The sequence below is a fragment of the Triturus cristatus genome, chromosome 7 (assembly GCF_964204655.1).
Source record: "Triturus cristatus chromosome 7, aTriCri1.1, whole genome shotgun sequence".
Taxonomy (NCBI): domain Eukaryota; kingdom Metazoa; phylum Chordata; class Amphibia; order Caudata; family Salamandridae; genus Triturus; species Triturus cristatus.
Genome location: NC_140590.1, coordinates 692977381 through 692999677, shown reverse-complemented (window position 1 = coordinate 692999677; position 22297 = coordinate 692977381). Strand labels below are relative to the sequence as shown.

At 42.6% G+C, this 22297-nt stretch overlaps 1 long non-coding RNA gene across 1 annotated transcript in view; it reads left to right on the top strand.

The window, feature by feature from the left end:
• The window catches only part of LOC146810349 (uncharacterized), a 128351-nt gene that overhangs the window by 29415 nt on the left and 76639 nt on the right, over positions 1-22297 (top strand). Inside the window, exon 2 of the long non-coding RNA XR_014965678.1 lies at positions 17323-17511. This is a non-coding gene — a long non-coding RNA (uncharacterized LOC146810349). The remainder of the gene's footprint in view (positions 1-17322; positions 17512-22297) is intronic.

Genomic DNA, 22297 nt, shown 5'->3' with positions numbered 1-22297 from the left:
TCCCCCTTTGGTGATTTTAAACATCACCACTACTCACTAATTTCACTAAATTTATCTAAGGAAATGGTTTTATTTGAATCCACTTGCATTTGTTAGTTTAAACAATAGTGTTCGCCATACTGTTATCTTTTGTTTTCTTGTACACATTCCCTTTAAATTCTTCTAATTCTATTTCTTCTATTTCTCTTTCCCTTATTTCTTTCTCTTTATTTTTCTTGCTGTCTCTTTTTATCTTATTTTGTAGTTTTCTTCTTTTTATGCACAGACATCCTAATCTCAATATTAACACTAAAATAATCACAAAAGTCACAGGTATTAGTATTTTGCCCACATAAGAGCTACCAAATTTTGTTAATAAATTCTTAATAGTGGAAAAACCCTTACCAAGTTTCTCCCTTCAACCTCCAGTGGAACAATTTCTTCATGCAATTCAGTTATATTCTTAATATATTTTTTTATGTTCTGACTTTCGTCAGGAATGTAAGTACAGCATTCCACAGACTCTTCCCTCTTTTGCCAATATAATGTCAAGAGCAAGTCGATTTTTCAATACCATAACTCTCATGGCAACCATTTCAGTATTTACCATTAAGAACCCTCCAGCTGTGCTTGTTGATAGATGATCCACAACTGTAGACAATTTTCTAATTTTATGTGCATTCAGAGATATTCCAACTGCTGGTATCAGTGCTCCAAAAATAACACCAATAATTTCTGACCAACTCTCCCTTCTTCTACGTGTTAGCTGTCTACCATTTTCGTGCAATCCATTTGCTCCCCTTTCCACATGAAATATTTTTGGAAAGACCAGGCCTATGTAGCAAGTTCCGTACCAATGGCCGGCAACCTATAATAAGCTTTGTTTCCACAAATGTAATGTATTCCAGGGAATACTGCATCTTTTCCTCCTTTAAATCCCCATCCTCCCAAGATTTTGCATAAATCATGGCATTCACTTGCACCTACAAAATAATTACCATATACAGTATTATCTCTACTTATGCATAATTTCCCTTTCTGGGGCCAATCTAAAGCCATTGCCGGGTTTATCTCACCCTTTAAATGATTGTCCTTCCCAATATTCCAAAATGATATTTCCATCTTTTCCCCAGTCACCTTCTTTTGCATTTTATTTCTCCTCTTCTCTACCATATTCAGGAAAGTTTTCTCTTCTTTTATTAAACTTCAAGTAAGGTTATTCTTAAACACTTCTTCTAAAGCTAGTTCTCTTGTTTCTGGGAAAAATTCACCAAGAGTTTTACCAGGTTTTACCGTGTTTAATTCAAGAACTACAGGAATTTGTGAGAAAATATTATCTATGTTATTGCAATAGTATTCTAATTTGCCTGTTTTATAAAAACAAACTGGCTAGGACACTACAAGTTATCCCATATGTTAAAGGAAGGTGATGATAAGTGACACCTTCAGATACAGATGCAGGTAACTGCATACAGACATAACAATATCTAACATCCATTGTTTCTACTTAGTTGTATAATAACTTTGCGAAAACATTCTTAGAAAAATCATTGATAGACTTATATTTAATAAAGTTCTGTTCTATCTACCAGTTTTGTGATATGACTGTCATCAGAATGTGGGTTAATAGTTCCATTCATTGGGTGTCTGTCTATATTTTCAAATGTTACTCTAAATGAAATAGTTATTGCTAGTATAATCCAAATAAGCATTAATAATCCTGTTCAACAAAAACACATTTTACACCATCTCCGAAAAAATCCACAAGTTGGATTTCTTTTCTCGGTGTTTGCCATTTTGTGAATGATCAGTGTCTTTTGACTTCGCCTCTTTCTTACAAAATTTACCTTTGTCTAAACCTAAGGCTTTTGTTGCCTACTTGGTTCTTTCTGCTCATGTGTCTTATCCAGGCTTTTCAATTCCTTTCCGAGTTCTTTTGTCTCTTAATTCATGTGTGAATCATCCTTATCCATGGGCTCACAATCTTTGTTCAGAATTTCTTGGTCATCCGTTTCTTCTCTAGTGTCAGACACTATTACTCTCAAGATTGCTGAACCTTCTTCTTCCTTGTCCGCCTCCTGCACAGTCACTCTCAGACTTTCCTGGCTATCAGCTTCCTCTTGTATGTCAGGAAGGCCCACATATGTCCATTCCGGTGACTTGTACTTCTGGTTAGGCCTTTTTATCCTCTTTGTACATTGCAAGTGTTTCTGATCCGTGTCCTCTTGTTTTTCTTGACTGGACACTTCATTCACTTGTTCGGCATTATCATGCTTTATTCGTGTTATTCGCGGTATCTCAGTTTCTTGATTTTATTAGACTAAATGTCTTCTTTCAATGGCCTTTTCAATTTTGATCCTTTCGCTTCTCGTTCAAATTTCCAACCCCTTTTTCTCAAATTTCTTTCCCCTTCATGTCCTGTTTCTTTCTTCTGACTCTGTCTCCGTTTGAATATTGCTTTCCTTTGATTTTAGCCTCAATATTTCAGTTTCACTGTCTGAATCTATCCCTCTTCGTGTTTCTTCCACACAATCTTCCTGCTGACTATCTGACCCTTTTTCTACCTGTTTTGGTTGTGTCCCTAGACCTCCTCGGGGTTCTTCCGCAATCACCTCATCTCTGGAGGAATTTCTCTTGTACTTGTACTCGGGATTTCTTGATCAGAGATTACTTGTTCAGTTTCTCCAGTTTCATGATTCGTTCTTTTTCGTACTCCTGCTTGCTCCGTCTCAGATTCAGAACTAGTATCTGAAATTACAAGGCGTCGTCTCAGTGGTACATTTTCCTGCCCAATAATTTGACTTCAGCCATGTTCATCTGTTCCTGATTTTTGTCTTGTTTTTGTTTCTTCTGAATCTGATTCCAAACTGGTATCTAATACTTCCTGATGTTGGTCTTCAGATTGATCTTCCGGATCTGGGACTCGAAGAGTGACTGGCATGAATCCAGTTCTTCACCCCTGCACACTTCACAGCAATTGTCGTTGTCAGAATCACTTGAAGTGGTCTTCCCCAGCGTGGAACCAGACAATTTCTTCTTCGGTGTACTTTTGTGTGGACCCAATCTCCAGGACTCAAATCATGAGCTGGCTTCTTTTCAAGAGTGGTCGCGTCTGGTCGAACCTGATGAAACACAGAATGTACCATATCAGCCAATTCTTTACAATAATCCAAGACAAAGTCATCAGATATAGGCAGCAGTTTGTTGACAGGAATGAAAACATGTCTCATTGCTCTGCCCATTATTATTTCATGGGGGCTCAGACCAGTCTTCCTATCAGGAATTGATCTAATGCTCATTAAGGCAAGAGGCAAGACATCTGGCCATTTGAGACCTGTGGCCAACCATATTTTTCCCAATCTGTTTTTTATGGTGCCATTCATTTATTCCACCACTCCAGAAGCCTCTGGTCGGTAGGCACAATGCACTTTTTGTTGTACATTTAATGCTTCACAAATCAATTTTATAATTTCATTCTGGAAATGTGTTCCTCTATCTGTTTCAATCCTTACTGGGAAACCAAACCTAGGAATGAACTCTCTCAGTAGGAGTTTTGCGACAGTAACTCCATCATTTCTTCTGGTCGGGTAAGCCTCAACCCAACAAGAAAATAGACAAACAATCACCAGTACATATCTTAACCTGTTGCATGAGGGCATTTCAATGAAATCAAGCTGCATATGAGTGAAAGGACTTCCCTCCCGTCCCAAGCTCACCACAGTTTTCCTTCCTGGATTGAATTGCTGGCATATGAGACATCTCTGGCAAAGGCTCTCAGCTATAAGCCGACATTTGGCATTATATAAGTTTGTTTGAAAAGTCTAATCATGTCATCCCTACCTATGTGTGCCTGCCGATGGTACATCTGTGCCATGGTAGAGATCATGCTATCAGGCATTCTGGTCTTCCATCTCTGTAAACCCAAACTCTGTCTACTTCCCGTTGTGTGCATCCTGATTTTATCCATTGTTTTTTCTCCTCTTCCCTGCTTCTTCCTGTAACTGTCTCACTTCCTCCCATGTACTTACTGTGTTAGTAAAAAGCAAGGGACATAAATCCATTTCCTTTTCCCTGTTACGATTCAATGAAGTCAAATTTCGAGCACAGTATTGAGCTATGTCATTTGCAAATTCATTTCCAGCTGACACATAATCTGTTCCTTTCTTGTGGGCTGTACATTTCACAACAGCTATTTCTTTAGGCAGCTGTATCGCCTCAAGCAACTTGCCAACTATTTCTTAATTTCTAATTGGTGTTCCACTCGATGTCAAGAAACCTCTTTGGGACCAAATTTGCCCAAAGTCATGCACCACTCCAAACCCATACTGACTGTCAGTAAACACAGTGACTCGCAAATTCTTTCCCAACTTGCATGCTCTAATCAGTGCAAACAACTCAGCAGGCTGAGCAGATCGTACTCCTTTCAAACAAAAGATGCTTCCAAAACGCTTGCTACAGTGCACACAGCATATGCAGCACTCAAGATTCCTTCTCCAGTTCTTAGGCATGACCCATCTACAAACATCACATAGTCAGACTCTTTCAGAGACATGTCCTTTACATTAGGACACGGTTTGGTGCAAAAATCAAGCACTTCCAGACAATCATGATTAACATCATCCTTCACTTCCGCATCCACAGCATCCGGCAGTAATGTCGATGGGTTCACATTAGTGCATCTTACAAGATTCACATTTGTAGCACCCAAAATCACCTTTTCATATTTAGTTAGACGACTATGCGTTATGAACTGTGTTTTACTTCTTGTCAAAAGGATTGCCACATCATGTGGGACAAGCACTCTCACAGGATATCCCATTATAATTCCTTCACTTTGTTCCAAGCTCTTGCACGTAGCAGCTACTGCTTTCAAACATCCAGGCAATGCTACAGCTACTGGATCTAGTACAGCTGAAAAATAGGCAATTGGTTGTGTCAGTTTTCCATGTCTCTGTACTAACACGGAAAGAGCGCACCCATCTCTTTCACTGCAAAAAAGCTCAAATTCTTTTTCATAGTCAGGCATTCCAAGAGCCGGTGCTTCACACAAGCTATCTCTCAATTGTTTAAAAGATTTCATCTCTTCTTTATTCAGCTTAATTGGATCTCTCATCACTCTTTGTCAGACGTACCAATGGTTTTGCAATCAAAGAAAAAATTACTAATCCACTGGTGACAGTACCCCACCATTCCAAGAAACATTCTGACTTCTCTCTGTGTCATTGGGGCTCTCATTCCTTTAATGATTTTAATCCTATCCCATGTTACTTTTCTCAGGCCTTTTTCAATCTTATGACCTAAGTATTGTACTTCTTTCTGACAAAACTGCAATTTTGATGGTGATACTTTAAGTCCTCCATCTGCCAAATGATTTAACAGTGCAATTGTGTCAACAACACAAGCTTCTCGCGTATTTGATGCCACTAACAGGTCATCGATATATTGGACTAGCACCGAACTTTCTGGCATTTTTAAATCTTCCAATGATCTCTTTAAGATCTGGTAAAATATTGAAGGACTTTCTGTATACCCTTGAGGGATATGCCAAAATATGCTCGCCGAACCGGAACGCAAAAATTGGTTGGCTATTAGGGTGCAATGGAATAGAAAAAAAAGCATGACACAAATCAATGACTGTGTACCATTCTGCATCATAGAGAATCTGATATAGGACTACTGAAGGGTTTGGCACAATGGGTCAGCAAGGAACTACAATTTTATTCACCTTTCTCAAATCCTGCACTATTCTAAATGTTCCATTTGGCTTTTTCAAACCCACGATCGGTGAATTACATGCACTGCTCATTATCTCTCTTAGAATTCCTTGTTCAATCATTCTGTCTATTACAGACGTTACTCCTGCAACTATTTCTGGTGTCAATTTATACTGAGGAATGTTTGGGTAATTTACTCCTTCCTTTACAGTTTATTTTCACAGGATCTACCCTTTTCATTAATCCAACATCTTCTCCTGTGAAATCCCACACTTCTGTTTTCACTGCTTCTTTCAATTCTTTCGGTATTCCTTCTGGATCAAATATAACAAATGCATTCGTAATTTCTGGTTCTAGGTTAGCCATTGTCATTCTATAAAGAACATCATCATCTGGTGTTTCAAAAGCTATACCATCAGGTGTACAAAAGATGGTGCGGTTCATTTTACAAAGTAAGTCCCTTCCTAACAGATTTACAGGACTAGTGTCACATACTACGAAACGATACATATCAGCAAATTTCCCTATTCTAATCTTGACAGGTTCAGTAAGATGGACTTTTATCTGTTTATTAAAAACTCCAACCACTTGGATTGTCTCACCCGAGAGAGGAAGATTTTTCAATTCAGCTGATCAAACAGTTGAACGAGTAGCACCAGTGTCCACTAGGAAAGTGACATTATACTTCATTCACCTTTCCATCCACAAAGGGTCCAGTCTGGTCTATTTCTAGAGTTGCGGCAAGTCCGCACTCCTCTTCCTCTCCTAGGCACCGTCAATAGCTCTCCTCTGCCTCACTTTCATCGTGTTGCAGCCAATACTGCGAAATGGCACCAGCACGCGGTAGCTTTGTTACCTGTTCTTCGTTGTAGAATCCTGTCTCATTACTGTATCTTTGAGGATTTAGGTTCTGTGGAAAAGGTGGTTTTGGGTAACAACCTGCTGCTGTCACGGCGGTTGGCAACTCACCTCACTCTGCACCTGTGGATTTAATGATGAATTATCACCATTAGCTTTCAGTGGCAATTTACACTCGGACTTCCAATGTCCTAACTTTCCACAATTATGACATGGCCACTTCTTTTTAGCTTCATCTATGCTAATCTGCCCTTTTCCTTTTCCAATATTAGGTTTTGGCCTTGCTTGCCCTATTCCATTAGTTTGTTCGATTAACTGGGCTTCTTGTCGCTCCGCTACTTTAACCTGTGCCCACATTACAAACCTATCTACCTGTCTATACCATTCAACTGGTTTCTCTCTCAACCTTGGAAAATCATTTGTAAATGACAAAATATCCTGTCTAGTCCATGGAACATGTACATATCCTCCTCCAGGAATTTCTCTCATGGGACATTCTGTTACCACTGGCTCTTTCTCTCTCATTGGGAAAGCTAGAGAGGCTTTGTCTGTAGTTTCTTCTCTCTTTCTAAACCTACTTTTCCATCAATCCACATCAACCCATTTTCTCAATAATGCAATTAACTCTTTAATTTGGGTCAACCTCCATGCAGTATTCAAATTGTCAATGTCCTTTTCAGTAAAATCTACTCTGTATGGCTTCTGTAGTGACCTTATGTTTTCAAAATCTATTCCCATTTCACTCGCTGTCTCTTCTAACTTTTCATGCAAAGTCCTTGCTCTCCAAGTAATGCTTTTACATAAAAACATTAATTCCTCATCTTGACATGCTTTTAATTTTTCAGTTGGAATGGTTCTTACAATTAATTCTTCTAGAGTTACTTTTAATTTCACCACAACTAAAGGTTGTGGTTCTGTGTCCTTTTTCTGCAAACTTCTTAACCAATCACTTAATTCTTCAGATGTTGGTCCTATAGGGGTTGTCATTAATCTCATTTTATCTACCATTTTCTCTGGGGTTTCTATGGCTGATTTTGTTGCCATAGGCGTTTAATTTGCTGGACTCTAGTTTACAGTCAGATTTTTAGGTGTACTTAATCCTGATATTCCTGCAATAATCTTCCATTCATTTTCTCCTGAACTGCTCCTTTCTTTCTCCTTTTGCATACCACCATTATATGGGCCTGTCAAACAATGCTCATTATGCTATTGTTTATCAAAAACTGGTATCACTTTTCCTATAGTTACAGGCACCGTCACTGCTTCCATATTCTTTGTTAATTCTCTAATCTTTCAGTTAATTCCTGTGTTGTTCTAACTAATTCTACTGACTTTTCATTATCAGATCTTATCGTTTGTGACATTTCTGAATCATTAAATGGATTATTTTTCCCAAATTTATTCTGCATTAGTTCAAAACTTTTACTTGTAACAGTTTCCTTTGGCGGTGCACTTGGCGTCACCGTCACAGAATCCTGTTGATATACAGGTGGTTTTTTATAAAAAAAAAGGTCCTCCAGCACTTCATCCTCAGATTCACTCACTCCATATCTATAACCTTCTGACTCTGTATTATTTCTTTTTTCCGTACATTTTCTACCACCTGTAATCTCCAGTACATCTCAAAGGAAACATGCCATCAGTCATGCTCGCATTTCGCCATCTTCTCATTCTGTCATCATGACTTTCTTGACCGTAATGTCTGCCAAATACATAATTATACCTTCTACCACTCCAATGCCTTTCTCTTTCATACATCTCTTCTTCCCATTCAGTCAAAGCCTCAAATTGGGTAGGTCTGGGTTTCGGTTCTAATCTCATCATTCGATCTCTTAAATTTCGTAGTAGAGCTAGGCTAAATGAACCATTTTCCGAAAATGCTAGTACTCCATCATCTTTGGTATACTTTACCCAATTTTCCAACCAAATGCATGTATGATAACCATATTTCGCCACCATAAAGGATGAAGGCGTTTTCGGCGGAGGAAGTATCTGTCCTTCCCTAGTTACAATGGGCTTATCTTTCTTAAATAGGTCTTTGATTTTTCCAAACCGCAACTTTTTCTACTTTTCAGGTGGACCGTAATACATCTTGTTTTATTTTTCAACTCTTAGGGGCCGTTTCCGATCCGGTTTGGAAAGCACTCCGACCGAGCAGGATCCGGAGTGTTTTCCGACCGAGCCAGAGTCCTGCAGTCCGACCGAGCGAGTATGATGCGGCCGTATGCTGTCGGACTCGGTTCGGTCGGAATCCCATAGAAGTCAATGGGAGCTGGTCGTACGATGCGTACATGGGCTCCCATTGACTGAATAGGTACGTTGCGGACAAGTGTGCGCCCTACAGTGAGTACGCATCGGTGCCATCCGCACCATACATGCCTGTGTTGGGGAGACCCATGGATCTCCCCCTGTGTCCGAGTCGTAGGGCTGTGGGTGACAAGGGGTCCGACGCGGACCCCCAAAGGCAACCACCCGGATGATTTGCGAGCCGGACACTCCGGCTTGCACAGGCTGTCCGACGCGTGCATCGTACTGGCTCGATTGTGAATCGCATCCATTGCACGCCACGGTTAGCTTACGACCGAGACGTACGGAGCGGTTCGGACCCGGAAACGAGTCGGTCAGTGAATTTCATGTAACTCGCATCGTACTTGCTCGCTCGTACAGCTGTACGACTCAGGCAGAAAACATGCGTATGGCGCGTAGTTTTTCCGGCCTGATCGCGTTCGGTGCCCTTCCGACCCGGATCGGAATCGGCCCCTTAATCAATGAAGCTCTGTGATTCACCTTTTCACGGCTTCTCAGTTTTTCCGACCAATCCTAGCGCGACTCACACTAACGCACCAATCCAGGGCGCCTACGTCACTCTTATAATTCTCCAATCCTAGCGCGCCTCACACTAGCGCACCAATCAGTGAAAGCTTTGTCTTTCCGCAGCTGACGGTTTTCTGTTTCAGCCTTTCCCACTACTCCTGCTCTTGCTGACCCCTCCTTTACAAAATTTATCAGCAAACTTTCTTTAAGTTTTCTTTTATCAAAAAAAAATCGGTTAGTAACGACATAAACACATCTCCATTGCCTGTTTCACTAAACCAAAGAAATAGCTTTCCTCATTTACACAAGAATTCTGTCTTTCCAGTAGACAGTGCTTACTTCTACCCTACCCCAGAATTTTCTGTTTCGCCAATAAAGTAGCACTTCCCTCTACCTTACCCTTCTAACAAGCAAAAGGCAAACCAGTTTCTCTGGGGATAAAACACATGTGGAGACTATAATGCTCCTGAGAATAAGGCCAAAGTTTCACAAGAAAACCTATTGCTATTTCACTCGCACACATTCATATAGAGATTTCCCTAACATAACACAATTCCGTGTTATCACAATTCTTGAAACTAGACAATGTTAATTTCATGTGACTTTGCTTGCCACATAAATCCACTCCCTACTTCCCGGAAGCTTCAAATTTTCCAACTACACTTAACATAAACAATACTCAACATATAGTGTTAATCATAAATCAATAATCACCAAACCAATACAATAGAAACCATCACCTCTGCTACCACGAAATACTGTTCCAGGGCGGAGGACAAAATTTAACATAATCTCCTTATGCCACAGATTCTTATTTACTACAGTTCATTCATACATTCATTCATTGGTGGGGCCCATAATACCAACACGCTTTCATCCACACAACTCACTCGAAGCTGTACACAGGAGAAAGGCTGCTGGACCAAGTGGGTACCTTATTACCTATCAGGACTAATTTTCTACTAAATTATATATACATTCTATATACAGTCTTCCGAATCCTGACTTTATCATCAAGGCACTCCACTGTTTGGTCGATGGACCAACTAGTTGGACTGGTTGATGGTGAATTAGAACCAGCTAAAACACAATTTAAAGTCTAGAAATCATTTGAAATTTTCAGTGATTAATTTAAAAACCACAAACTCATTTCTTGTTATTTTAATTTTGTTTATCTAAATCTTTTAGCAATTCTTTTATCCTTACATCTATATACTGCGACTCAAAATTTTAATTCAGATTTATTAAAGAGTAATTAAACATTTAGAAATCACATTAAAGCATCAATTTTTAGAAAAATTTCAGTAAATCGCTTCAGATCGATCACACAAGAATAACCCAAAGTCAAACGTAGCCACAACTCCAAACTGCAGCTCTCGAACTCCTTCCGAAGCCACTAACTCCAACCCACTGCAACTGCGGCTTCTGGAAAAACCTCAACACCAAATTGAGCTCTGAACTCGAAACTTAACCTAGAAGCCCTCCTAAAGACTGGTGAGGGGTTATTATATCCTCCTGTCTCTTACTTCATACAAAATATGGCAACTTTCGGGGCAGACCAATGTTCTGATTGGACAGTTCGGGGTTATCAATAGTTCATTTCACTCTTCCCAGAGCAAATTGGTTCTGCATAGTGACTTTGCACAAAGTTCACAAGTTGACACTTTCCCTTCAGTTCTCATACATGGAACAGTAGATATAACTTTTCAAGGTAAAAGGGTCTTATTGACAGGTTCATTCTTTGTCTCTTCTTTGGTTCACATTTTGTCATCTTCTGGCTCGCAGTCAAATCCCCAACACATCGACCTTGGCAAGGAACACAATGTCAGGAGTTCATGTTGCCTTGTGATCTCCAAAGCTATCACGGCATGCGCAGAAATCATCGCGCGCACAGGGTTGCATCTGCTTCAGAGAAAGCCATCTTGAGTACTGCGGCCTAGTAGGCCTGAACATTAACTAAGCGAAAATAGACATAGCAGCAATTAATATGTAGAAATGAAGGTTCTAATGTTTAAACCCACACTAATCCCAATGTATAGTAGTATTTTCCTAGCTGCAGCGACATTTAAAGCGATAATACTTACCATATGATAACTTTAAGCCACAATACAATCACAAAGCAATATAAATCATGCAATTTTACTATTTCACCACAATCTAAGGTTAGTTTGCGTACCATTGTTAATTATTTAATTTTGCCATGCAATTTGCAATTTAGTTCCCCATGTATCTGTGTTTATCATGGTGCAAACATTAATTAGTACCACTTCCACTGCAAACATGTTATGTAAATTAATTTTAGAATGATTACGTAATTAATTTCATGCAAATTAGAAAAGGTATACAACATTTTTGTTTTACCTACTCCAACACATGACAGGGAACCCAACTCACTCAGCCTTCTAGCCTTCTAGTCGAAGTAATGGCCACTAGGATGAACACTTTCAAGGTCAGGGTCCTGATGTCAACCAAGTGAAGTGGCTCAAAGGGTAAATATTGTTAAAAACATGTAACACCAATGACAGATCCCATGCTAAACAGGTTGGAATCAGAAAAGTCCTCGAACAATCTTTGCACCAACCTATGGTTGTCTTCCAAATTTCCCAAAGGAGTCCTGAAAGCATTAATTGCCACCTATTAGATTCTGAGGGTTGGGGAACTGAGACCGAAGAAGAACCCATCCTGAAGAAAATCCAGAATCTGAGAAAGCAAAGCAGAAAGCTGGAGCAACTTCTTCTGCAAACACCACTTATAAAGGAACACCCAATGTCTCGCATAGGACAATCTAGTAGACAGTCGTCTCGTAGCCTGAAGACATACAATCAACCAAACCCCAGAATCTTAGCCCTACCCTTTCAACTTCCAGGCTGCCAACCTGAGTCTTACTAGTGAGTCGGCCTGGAGAATGGGAAAAGCTAGAGGAGATGCGGCTATTAGCGGAAGCCACTGTGAATCCATCTTCATCACTACAAGAAGGTGAAACCAGGATCAGCAGGACTAAGCTGGAGCAATCAGATTCACATGAGCCCCCTTTTTACTTACTCAGTTCAGAAAGCGCTGCATCAAGGGGAATAGAGGGAGCATACAAAAGATCCCCAGGCCACGGACAAAAAGAGCATCTGTGCCCAAGAATTGTCTTTCCATGTCAGTGGGCAAACCTGAGGAAGCTGGGAATAGTGATGAGTCGTAAAAAATCTAGAGATGGGCACTTCCACTTCTGACAAATCTGAAAGGACAATTGAGGAAAGAGACAAACTTTGTGGGAGAAGTCTGACCACTGGAATATTCACGGTTGCCTGGATGTTAATCGCCCTAGGTGAGCTGAAGTTGGACTGGGCACATGAAAAGATCAGGTCCGACTTTACCAAAAGGGAGGGAGTCTTTGGCCCCACCTTGACAGTTGTATGACATTACCATGCCCTCCTTATTGGAATAAAGGAATCAAGGGAGCCAGCACTTTTGTAAACATTTGAGGGGGCTGACTTCAGCCCAAATGGGAGGACCCGGAAATCGAAATGCGAGTCCTCTACAGAGAAGTGTACGGATCTTTTGTGGTCCTGATAAAAGGCACATGCAAGTAACAGATCCCTGGGAACTGGAGAGGAGATGCCCCCGTGATGGTAGGAATCTACTCAAATTCTATATAGACCTCTTCTGCTTATATTCAGCATCCTGTGATCTGTAACTGAGAGCCACGAGTTGCAAAAGTCCATGATACTTCCTCTGACCTGGAATGAAGGTGAAGGTGATGCATAGTCAAGGATGAACCTGCCTTCCCAGACAGATCCTGGGACTTGTCTAAGTTCTTAGGATGGAATTTTCTTTTTCTTGAGGAATAGGATTTAGAATCCATTCTAGAGTATTCTTGGAAATCTCTATTTCAAGGTTTGAAGCCTTTCTTGTAAGAAGCCTCGTAAGACCATGTGAGCTTCTTACCTTTGAATACTTTCCTCTTCATATCTCAGAAGAGCTTCTTCCCCTCAAACAGGATCTTTAAGAGGGATGCCTTTTCGGAGAAGTCAGTCTTCTAATCTCTAAGCCATAAATTTCTCTTGGCCACAATAGCTGAACCTAAGGCTACAGCAGCTGCCGTGACAATCTTGGAAGATACCGTAAGAGCGTCCTTCTTCCTCAGAGTCTGCATGTGATGATACAATGGACACTCCCCTCTACACTTCCAACTCTGAATGACTTAAAACCACAGAGTCTTAGAGTGGTCAAGTGGGGGGAAAGGAATTAGGAAAGGAACAGCAGGTAAGGAGACCTGTAAAGAAAGAATATACTACGTTACATTGTGGTGTTTACACCGCGATACCTTTACAACGCAGGCATTACAACGCAAGTCGTTACAACGACTTGCGCTGGAGGGCGCTGGACTTAGGAATAGTATGATTTACTATTCCAACTCTAGTCTACGTACAGTAGGGACGGTGTTGGAATAGTAAATCATACTATTCCTTAGGTTAGAGCGCCATCCAGCGCAAGTCATTTTAATGACTTGCATTGTAATACCCACGTTGTAAAGGTATTGCAGTGTAAACACCGTGATGTAACCAATGTTTTCCGTAAAGAAAAGGTCCTCTCAAAATATGCACTTGCCAGCAAATGCGAGTTTAATCCAAGATGAGTCACTGGAAGAATCTGTATCACCATACTTATCTTATGCTCCCCAGATTTCCTGCTTTTCTGGCAGTATTGTTAATAAAGATGAAAATTTACATATTATGGCTGTCACAGGAATTAATTACACTAAATGGTTAATACGTTGTCCATGTAAAAATAACAGCGGTGTTGTGACATTTGTCAAAATTAATGTTGATTTCCTTAATAACATGTGGAAAGCGAATACTTCCAAGGCCCCCAAAATTTGAAGAACTGGTGAGACAAGCCGCACAGAAGATTTTCAGGAAGTCATATTTGTCTCTAGAGATGTTGGAGAGATTATTTTTTTTATTTGAAAGATATATGAAGAGAACTATTCAGCAGCTGCTTGCTTTCCAAACCAGTTAATCTCTTTCCTCAGTCAGTGGTCTCTGTCTGGTTGCATAAAAAGAACTTTCAGGTAGAAGATATAATTTTGTGTTATCTTGGTTTGTAAACTTGACCACGAGACACATGATAGGATTGTTGTGAATTCTTTTTTGGCAAGGAGTTAAATGTGTGAATCTTCTCAATTGGATCAAGACATTCAAACAGAAGATTTCTGATTTCATGAAGCCTTTGCTTACATTGCAAATTGTTTGAACTAATGAACTAAGTTGTTCCAAAGTGAAAGAAGCAAGACAAAACATTTCTGACACTCCCAAAACATCATTTTCTGTTTAATTAAGTTTCAAAAGGAACTGCAAGTGCATATTTAGTTTGTGAACATTATTTCGTTTGGATTCTAGTTTTACAGATGCCAAAGGCTATAAATCTTGACATCAAAGAAAGACTATTTGAACTTGCATATGAACTTTGTTTAATTTGTGATTAGTTTTTGTGAAAGGATGGCGAACTCGAAATCATGGCATTTGGAAGGACACTGAATGAACTTAAAGCCTTCCGTGGTTTATTTGTAAATGTTCTGCACAAACTCTAAGCAGTTTCAGTGTAAGAATAGAATTATTTGTTTAACAGATTTTGTGTTATGAACCTTTCTTTTCTCTTAGGTATCATTGAGGTGGGTGTAAACACACTTATTGACAATTTGAGTGTATTTAATTCTGTCAAAATTCTGTGGGTATGTTTTTTTTCTCTAAGTTTGTCATTTGAGATGCCATCAGTAATGTCATCAGTGATGTCACTGACTCCTTGGACTGTACGATATCAGAGGGCAGAGACGGCCGCATGCGTTGCTGATGAGGACTGAGGGAGGGGGAGGGAATTTAGAAGTTTCATAGTGTTTAGGGGTAGAGGTTTTGTTATGTAGCTTATTGGTTTATGCGTTGTATAGACTGGGAGGGATTTCTATGACCCTGCGTTAGGTATTGTATGATTGGCGGGGGGCTTGTGCTTTTTTTCAGGAAGTATGGTGAAACAAATTGTGTAAGGCTTTATGTGTGGTTGCGCAAAAAAACAATAAACTATGTTTTAAAAAAAAAATCAGTGATGTCACTGACCATGTCATGAGTGACGCAATATGTGAGGTCATAAGCAGAACATTGCAGGGGGGTAAGTTATAGTTAGCTAAGGTAAGTGTAACTACTGAATTTCAATGTTTTGCACAAGTGAAATTTGAGCATAACTATACTGTCCCTGTAACCTTTGTTTTTTTTCTGTGAATTTCTAAGTTTTTTATAAAATTCTACCTCCTAAGTATAATGTTCCTGCAACCTTTGGTTTTTCTGTGAATTTCTACATTTTTTTCTATGTCATTCCCTAACTATAATGTCCCTGCAACCTTTATCTTGTTTGTGTATTTCTAAGGTGTTTTAATGTTATTTACTAACTGTAACCTGTCAACTTTGATTGTGGGTGTGTGAGTGGCTGTATAGGTCAGTGAGTGGGTGTGTAAGTTGCAGTATGGGTGTGTGAGTGTCTCTTTGGATCTGTGAGAGGGTTTGTGAGTGACTGTATGAGTCTGTGAGTGGGTGTGTGAGTGGCTCTATGGATCTGCCAGTGGGTGTGTGACTGACTGGGTCTGCGAGTGTGTGTTTGAGTACCTATATGGGTGAGTGACTGGTTTTGTGAGTGGCTCTATGGGTCTGTGAGAGGGGGTGTGAGTGACTGTATGAGTCTGTGAGTGGGTGTGTGAGTGGCTCCATGGGTCTGTGAGAGGGTGTGTGACTGTCTGGGTCTGCGAGTGGGTGTGTGAGTAGCTATATGGGTCGTGACTGGGTGTGTGAGTGGCTGTATGGGTCACTGAGTGGTTGTGTGAGTGTCTGTATGGGTGTATGAGTGGGTATGTGAGTAGTTTTGAGGGTGTTTGAGTGGATGTATGACTGGATTTGTGAATCGGTGTGTGGGGAGCTATGTGGGTGTGTGAGTGGGTTTGTGAGTGGCTGTGTAGGCATGCAAGTGGGTGTTTGAGTGGCTGTATGGCTGTGTAAGTGGCTGTATGGGTCTGTGAGTGGGTGTGCAAGTGGCTGTATGGGCCTGTACATGGGTATGTGAGTAGTTTTGTGGGTGTTTGAGTGGCTGTGTGGGTCTGAGTGGATGTGAGTGGTTATCTGGGTATGTGAGTGGGTGTGTGACTGGCTATACGGGTCTGTGAGTTGGTGTGTGAGTGGCTTAGTGGGTGTGTGAGTGCATGTGTGAGTGACTGGATGGGTATGTGGGTGGGTGTGTGAGTGGCTGTGTGTGCCTGTGAGTGGATGTGAGAGTGGCAGAATGGTGTGTGAGTGGGTGTCTGAGTGTCTGTGTGGGTGTGTCAATACATGTATGAGTGACTGGGCCAGAACAGAACCTCATCTGCCCCTTTATCAAATAAAGGGGCATATTAACAACGGCCAGCGATAATTATCGCTGGCCATGCTTAGCAATAATTATATTATCGCAGGCTATCCCTGGTATTTATCGCCCTGGTAGCGCGTTATTAACAACGTGTTACTCCAGGGCGATAAAAATTCCAGAGCTAGCGAGGCTATCGCCCTTTTGCAGGGAACATCGCTGGTTTTCCAGCGATGTTCCCTGCAAAAGGACGATAACCTTGCTGATATGACCCACAGGGTCATACCAGCATAATCAACCCCCTATGTTAGGGATGGCTAAGTCAGGATTTTAGCAGATGTTAGGTTTCGGCAAAAACAGCCGTTTTCACCAAAATCTAATGTGTGCTAAAATCATGTGGGTTGCCTTGTAGATATTGCGATGTAAACATCAGCGATATTTGCAAGCTAGTCCATCTTGGCTACGCCCAGTAACGCCCACTCTGCATCTCATTGGAGCCCTACTTGAATGAACTTGTCCCAGTGTAATTTTCAGACACTGTACACGTTCAGCAGCGCCTGTAAGTTGTCTGTTTTCCATTTCCTAGCAACAACGTGCAGGCAGCGACAAGGCTTTTTTTTCACCTCCAGCTGGGCCAAAGATAAATGCAGAAGTTAAAGGGCCATCCATCAGGCGTCCTTTGGATGATCGTGTATCCTGACTGGAGGACTCCTGGAACCTCACACTTAAATGCAAATGCGGAGGAAACAAAAGCACACAGCTTGCCTCTTCACAGGTACTTAAGAAATGCATGCTTCTGACTTTGTTCAGTCTGTGTATATAAGTGAATGCACTGTAAGAATGTCAGTTGTGTTTGTCTGTCCCAGTATTTACACACATAATTTAAGTAGCAAAATTGTATTTCTTTTGCAACATGATGTGCTTTGCAGGAGACACCTTAACCTTCCAAACTACTTTGAATCGAATATGGGACTACACAAAACACATATCTCTCTAAGAAATGTGTTAACCTCCAGAGTTATCTCACCATTATTATTATTCCCGGATATTTACTGGCCACCTCTGCAGCAGATGCCGTTACCCCATAAAATATTTTAAAATCCAGACTGTGCAACCAATTACGCAGAACAGATCTAATCCCATGCTGCTCCTTGTTGCCAATTTCTTTGTGGAAGGGTTTAAAAAACATAACATATTAGTTGAGTACCAGAGTTTGCGTCGGGTTTGCACCACTTTTTTGGCACAACACCGACACCAAATCTTATTTATTAAATTTCCTAATGCGCTAACTCATGATATACCTGATAAACATGTGTGAGGTCTGAATACCTGATGTCACTTCTTGTGATGCGCCTTACAGAGAGGTCACTTCCTGTGATGCCACGTGTAATGTCACGTGTTGTGACATCATGCGCTGTGATGGCACGTTTCATGATGCCACTTGCATACTGCCCAACTTGGTTAGTCCCCCCACTTCTTTTTATAGGACTTGTGCCCTGAACTCCATATTGTGGCATGCTAGAGTTTAATGTCATTTCACCTGCTGTGCACTCACAACACACCATCCCTTTGAGAGTCTGTGTGTTGTCTAAGACCTTACTGCATACTTTCCAACTATTAGGACTCTTTTGCATATTTTGAACGTGCAGCAGGCTCCCCTGGGGTGCATGTATTTTATTTTGAAACATATCACACACTGTGTACTCACAGCTTGCCAACACTCGGTAGGTTGCTACTAAATGTCGCCCCTAAGGTGCTGTTCACCCTCATCATGACCACTCAAGCGGAGTAGAGGTGCAGCCTATTGCTTGAGATGTGTTTACTTTTGTTTACTCATGGAATTTTCCCGTAGGTGGGCATACCATAGTATAACACTCTCACATTTTGTGTAGCAACAATCAACCCTTTCTATGGCAGGGTGCCTCGGACTTAATACAACCGATACCATGCCGTGGGACCCTGTCATTTTCTGTGTTTCCAGGGCATTCCCCCATAAACAGGGACCAAAACCCTACCAAACTATATGTATTTAAACGGGGCCTCCAAAACAGAGCTTCTGTTGGATCCCGGAGACGTCTAACCAAAAGGTCCCAAGCATGTGAAGTTGCACATTTGGTGACTGTTAGAACTGGCGATTTCTGGTTGGCTAAGGCTGGCGCCAAAGTCAGGCAGAAACCACCACTCTAGTCAGGGCAAGGAAGTTACACGCCAAAGATAACCCCTGCTCACCCCCTTGGTAGCTTGGCATGAGCAGTCAGGCTTATCTCTGAGGCAAGGTGTAAAGCGTTTGCGCGCGCACCCAGCAACAACACCCAAGGCCCACCACAAAGGAAACTCCACACAAGGTATTCTATAAAAATAGCCTTTGTATTATACACAACACATTAGATAAAAACACACACTTTACAATGTGCCAACAGGCACGGGCAGAATTTACAAGGGATTATATGTACAGGGGACAGGGCCACCTGGACCGCTGTCAAGAATTAGCACTTTTAGATATTTAGCACTTAGCACCAAATATAAAATTACTGTAGCACAAAAATAACATATATATAGCACACAACAAGTACTTACTGGTAACAAGAAAGTACCACCTACGCAACCCTAACCACCTTAGGAGACTATCACGCAGGGACTCAGAACCTCCCTAGTACCACCGGTACCAGGGGAACACAACCACCTAAGTATCACAATACCTGTAGGGGAAAACACACATTACACATGATGCATAAAACATTCAGAGGTGCAGAACATGGCACATGATGCATAAACTCATTCAGAGGTGCCGAGCAGGTAAACACATGATGCATAAAACATTCAGCGGTGCTCTGAAAGAAAACACATGATGCAGAAACTACATTCAGCGGTGCCATAAAAGGAAACACATGATGCATCAAAAATACATTCAGCGGTGCAGGTAGGAACATTAGCGAGAAACTCTCATGAGCCACCACCTGTGGCAGTCCCTAGGCCAACTGGCCTTTTCCAGGCTAGGACGCCCTGTTCAAGTCAGTCTGCGCCAGCTGCGCAAAGCAAAACGTAATTATCCCCACCTAAACGTTGCAGCTGCCCACTAAGTGCTGGGCAGCTGTGGAACGAAACTCAGGCACCGACGTGCCTCTGGGGCCCTCTCTGGGCTATGTCCATTTGAAATGCCCCCTAGAGCCTTCGTGGCCCTAAACGAACAATGCCCCGTCGTTGGAGTCCCTCTGGACTCGGAGCAACCACTGCCCTGGGCGTCGGAGCCTCACGGGGCTCGAGAGAATAATGCCCCTGTCTGTTGGAGCGTTCACTGCGCTCTAAACAAATACTTGGCCAATCGTGGGAGCCTCACGGGGCTCGACAAAACACTGCCACCACGTTGGAGCCACACGGGGCTCTGTGAAAACTGCCCCCGCACCCCCAGCACAGGCGCGGAGTCCCCCAGCCCTTTGTACTCACCGGGCTGCTCTCCGGGGACTCCCGCGTCGTCTCCTCTCTCGGCGGACGATATACGCCGAGGCTTCTTTGCAACGCGGAGGGGCAGGCACCGACAATGTGCCTCGCGCCCCCCTCCGCACCAGCTCCGACCGCACTTCTCCTCTCTCTGCTCCGGGAAGCGCGGGGTAGGCTCCCGTCCGCTTCCCTCTACCAACGTACGGCCTCTTTGTCCCGCCCTCCACCAGGTGTGACCTCTTTCCGCTTCCGGGTCGCTGCAGGCAGCGCGGCGGCCCTGCTTCTCGACGGCAGTACGGGGTAGGCTCCCGCAACGTAGTCAGGCAAATAAGCGGGGTGGGCACCCGCCAGCACACCGATCAGCGGGGTAGGCACCCGCTTGGGTGATAACAATGCCGGGTGGGCACCGGCCTCCAGAATCAAAGCGCACACAGCGCTAGGAAGCAACACAGCGCGCCCAGCGCTACAAAGTCAAAGGAGCGCTCCCAGGCGCTTAGGAATAGCAAGTCCAGCAAAAAGTCTCTTCAAGAGCAGGGGGGCAAAGACTGGGCCCAGAGCCAGCTCACAGGGCCCTCCAGCAGGGAGGCAGTCCCCAGTGGCGGTCTCTCCTGGCGCCCAGCAGCAGCAGGCCCCCCTGTGATGATCCTGCAAGAGAACAAATTGTAAGGGGACACAGCCCCTTTTTATACAGTAAAAAGTCTTTGTCTGAAGGTGCAGGGAAGGGGCGAACCAGTTCCAACAGGTTCCTGAGCACTTTGTTTTGCTCAGCCCCTCTCCCTATTCACTGGCAGGCCAGGGTCATCAGACGCACCACAGGGGCCGGAGCCAGCAGTGTGTGGGGAAGCCCTGTCCTATTCAGGACCCAGGTGTACTCCTCCCCAGCCATCAGTATGCTAAACTCCCATTCACCACTGGGTGACTCCTCCTGTCCCTGGGGATGTCCCTAGTCCGTCACATGACCTCCACCAGCCAATCGCCAGACAAGCCACACATTTCATACTGCACACTGAAGTGCCCACTTCTAGAAGTGGCACTTACACACTAGGTACATGCATGCCGCACACATCATCGCGCAGCATTCACTCACACGAGTCCGCACATACCAAACTCGGGCCTGCACACCCCACGCATCAGGAACTACCAGGACACATACATTCCCCCATGCATTCCTATGGGAGGGCAGGCCAACCTCACAACACGCACGCACTTTACCCTGGGACCCAGTGGTAAAGTGCGCAGAAGTCCAAAAATCACTACACCAAGTCACCCATAAAAAGCAAAAAGTTTCGGGGGTGAACCTGCCAGAAGGGCCGGGTCCAACAGTGACCGAGTCTGTATATGTCAGAATGTGTTTGTAGCCATTCTGTGTTAGGTGTTTCTTGAGACTACTACGCAAACAACTGGAGGTTTCCCACTGTTACCTCATAGATGGTTTGATTTATTGTACTCCCAGGTTGCCAGTTTAGGGTTTTTTAATGTTGTGGGGCATGTTGGATTTAAAACACATCCTACAGTTTTTCTTTCACAATTTTCTATATCAACCCTATGCCCTACAGTTTGGGGTGCTTTACTACTCACCGGCATTGTACTGTTAGGCACTCATATATTTAACCATACCCTGCCTGGAGAGTGTGAGGTGAACTTTGTGCGCACACATATGTGCAAGAAGGACATTTTGGTCTCAAATAGGCCCTAAAAAGAGAGCCATTTAAATTAAAAAATCTACTTACCAGCATATTATGAACATGAAAGGTCCTGTGATTGTGCATTCTGAACTTTACCATTGGTAGTCCCAACCAATAGCGCAACATTAGCGTCCGCATCCACCGTGGTACAGGGAGGCCGAGCTCCAGGGGGCCCATTAGCACAGTACACTGGATCTGGGACCAATTGGTTGGTGGTAGGCTGGGGGAGGGGGGACTTCCATGTAAATTGCTGGGGATCCCCTCAAGTTTCGTTACGCAACTAGTTCCACCATCTGTGTTATGCACAGATGAAGACAGCACGACGTCTAGTACTGTAATTGACGACAAAATTAACAACACACAAACAACGATTCATACTGCTCTATTTGTGCATAATCGAATCCGCTAATCTAATGTGCACGTAAATGAACTACGTGT